General features: G+C 42.2%; 1 non-coding gene across 1 annotated transcript; it reads left to right on the forward strand.

Annotated features, from left to right (window-relative positions):
* The first annotated feature begins 2,286 nt into the window (after window positions 1–2,286).
* On the forward strand, window positions 2,287–2,394 carry LOC112731476 (small nucleolar RNA R71). Its single transcript, XR_003167251.1, has one exon. It is a non-coding gene; the product is annotated as a small nucleolar RNA R71 (small nucleolar RNA).
* Window positions 2,395–2,979: the final 585 nt, after the last annotated feature.

Here is a 2,979-nt window from a genome sequence, read left to right on the forward strand (position 1 = left end):
TTAGAATATTGCTCGCCCTCGAGCAAAAGAAGAAAGAATAGAAGAAGAAGAAGAAGAAGAAGAAGAAGAAGATATGGGGGAGATGGAGGGATGTGTGTATGGATGTGAGTGGTGAATGGAAAACAGAAGGGATGATCATGAATGGAGAGAGAGGGTGAGGTGGGTGGGGATCCTGTGAGATTCACAGATCCTGAGATGATCCTGTGGTGTCCACAGATCTTGAGGTGTCAAGGATTTACATCCCTGCACCAATTAGGCATGTAAAATGCCCTTGCTCACAACTCTGGGCGTTTAGCGCCAAATTGGTGCCCATTTTGGGCGTTCAACGCCCATTTGTTGCCCATTTCTGGCGTTGAACGCCAGAACCATGCTTGTTCTGGGCGTTGAACGCCAAGCAGGTGCTTCCTCCAGGGTGTGATTTTTCTTCTGCTGTTTTTGATTCTGTTTCTAAATTTTTCGTTTATTTTGTGACTCCACATGATCATGAACCTATAAAGACATATAACTAAGAAAAATATAGTTAGATAAATAAAAATTAGGTTGCCTCCCAACAAGCGCTTCTTTAATGTCAATAGCTTGACAGTGGGCTCTCATAGAGCCTCACAGATGTGCAGAGCTTTGTTGAGACCTCCCAACACCAAACTTAGAGTTTGGATATGGGGGTTTGACACCAAACTTAGAGTTTGGTTGTGGCCTCCCAACACCAAACTTAGAGTTTGACTGTGGGGGTTTTGTTTGACTCTGCTTTGAGAGAAGCTTTTTCTGCTTCCTCTCCATGGATGCAGAGAGAGATCCTTGAGTTGTAAACACAAGGTTGTCCTCATTCAATTGAAGGATCAATTCTCCTCTGTCCACATCAATCACAGCTCTTGTTGTGGCTAGGAAAGGTCTTCCTAGGATGATGGATTCATCCTCTTCCTTTCCAGTGTCCAGGACTATGAAATCAGCAAGGATGTAAAGGCCTTCAACCTTTACTAACACGTCCTCTACTTGTCCATAAGCCTGTTTTCTTGAATTGTCTGCCATCTCTAATGAGATTTTAGCAGCTTGCACCCCATAGATTCCCAGTTTCTCTATTACAGAGAGGGGCATGAGGTTTATTCCTGAACCAAGGTCACACAGAGCCTTAAAGATCATGGTGCCTATGGTACAAGGTATTATGAACTTTCCAGGATCCTGTCTCTTCTGAGGCAATGTCAGTTGATCCAGATCACTTAGTTCATTGGTGAACAAGGGAGGTTCATCTTCCCAAGTTTTAATGCCAAATAATTTGGCATTCAGCTTCATGATTGCACCAAGGAACTTGGCAGCTTGCTCTTCAGTAACATCCTCATTCTCTTCAGAAGAGGAATACTCATCAGAGCTCATGAATGGCATAAGGAGGTTCAATGGAATCTCTATGGTCTCTAGATGAGTCTCAGATTCCTTAGGTTCCTCAGAGGGAAGCTCCTTATTGATCACTGGACGTCCCAGGAGGTCTTCCTCCTTGGGATTCACGTCATTCTCCTCTCTTGTGGGTTCGGCCAAGGTAATTAATTCAATGGCCTTGCACTCTCCTTTTGGATTCTCTTCTGTATTGCTTGGGAGAGTACTAGGAAGGATTTCAGTGATCCTTTTACTCAGCTGGCCCACTTGTGCTTCCAAATTTCTAATGAAAGACCTTGTTTCATTCATGAAACTTACAGTGGCCTTGGATAGATCAGAGACTAAGTTTGCTAAATTAGAGGTATTTTGTTCAGAGTTCTCTATCTGTTGTTGAGTGGATGATGGGAAAGGTTTATTATTGTTAAACCTGTTTCTTCCACCATTATTAAAGCCTTGTTGAGGCCTTTGATCCTTCCATGAGAGATTTGGATGATTTCTCCATGATGGGTTATAGGTGTTTCCATATGGTTCACCCATGTAATTTACCTCTGCTATTGCAGGGTTCTCAGGATCATAAGCTTCTTCTTCATAAGAAGCCTCTTGAGTACTATTGGATGCAGCTTGCATTCCATTCAGACTCTGAGAAATCATATTGACTTGCTGAGTCAATATTTTGTTCTGAGCCAAAATGGCATTCAGAGTATCAACTTCAAGAACTCCCTTCTTCTGAGGCATCCCATTACTCACAGGATTCCTCTCAGAAGTGTACATGAACTGGTTATTAGCAACCATGTCAATGAGTTCTTGAGCTTCTGCAGGCGTTTTCTTTAGGTGAATGGATCCACCTACAGAAGTATCCAATGACATCTTTGATAGCTCAGATAAACCATCATAGAATATATCCAGGATGGTCCATTCTGAAAGCATGTCAGAAGGACACTTTTTGGTCAGCTGCTTGTATCTTTCCCAAGCTTCATAGAGGGATTCACCTTCTTTTTGTCTGAAGGTTTGAACATCAGCTCTAAGCTTGCTCAGCTTTTAAAGAGGAAAGAACTTGGCTAAGAAAGCCGTGACCAGCTTATCCCAAGAGTTCAGGCTGTCTTTGGGTTGAGAGTCCAACCATATTCTAGCTCTGTCTCTTACAGCAAAAGGGAAAAGCATGAGCATGTAGACTTCAGGATCTACTCCATTAGTCTTAACAGTATCACAGATCTGCAAGAATTTAGTTAAGAACTAAAAAGGATCTTCAGATGGAAGTCCATGAAACTTGCAGTTCTGCTGCATCAGAGAAACTAGCTGAGGTTTCAGCTCAAAGTTGTTTGCTCTAATGGTAGGAATGGAGATGCTTCTTCCATGTAAATTGGAATTTGGTGCAGTAAAGTCACCAAGCATCCTCCTTGCATTGTTGTTGGATTCGGCTGCCATCTCCTTTACTTGTTCGAAATTTTCAATCAAGTTGTCTCTGGATTGTTGTAATTTAGCTTCTCTTAGTTTCCTCTTCAGAGTCCTTTCAGGTTCTGGATCAGCTTCAACAAGAATGCCTTTTTCTTTGTCCCTGCTCATAAGAAAGAGAAGAGAAAAAGAAAAGAAGAGGAATCCTCTATGTCACAGTAA

This window comes from Arachis hypogaea, chromosome 12 (genome assembly GCF_003086295.3).
Source record: "Arachis hypogaea cultivar Tifrunner chromosome 12, arahy.Tifrunner.gnm2.J5K5, whole genome shotgun sequence".
NCBI classification, from domain to species: Eukaryota; Viridiplantae; Streptophyta; class Magnoliopsida; order Fabales; family Fabaceae; genus Arachis; species Arachis hypogaea.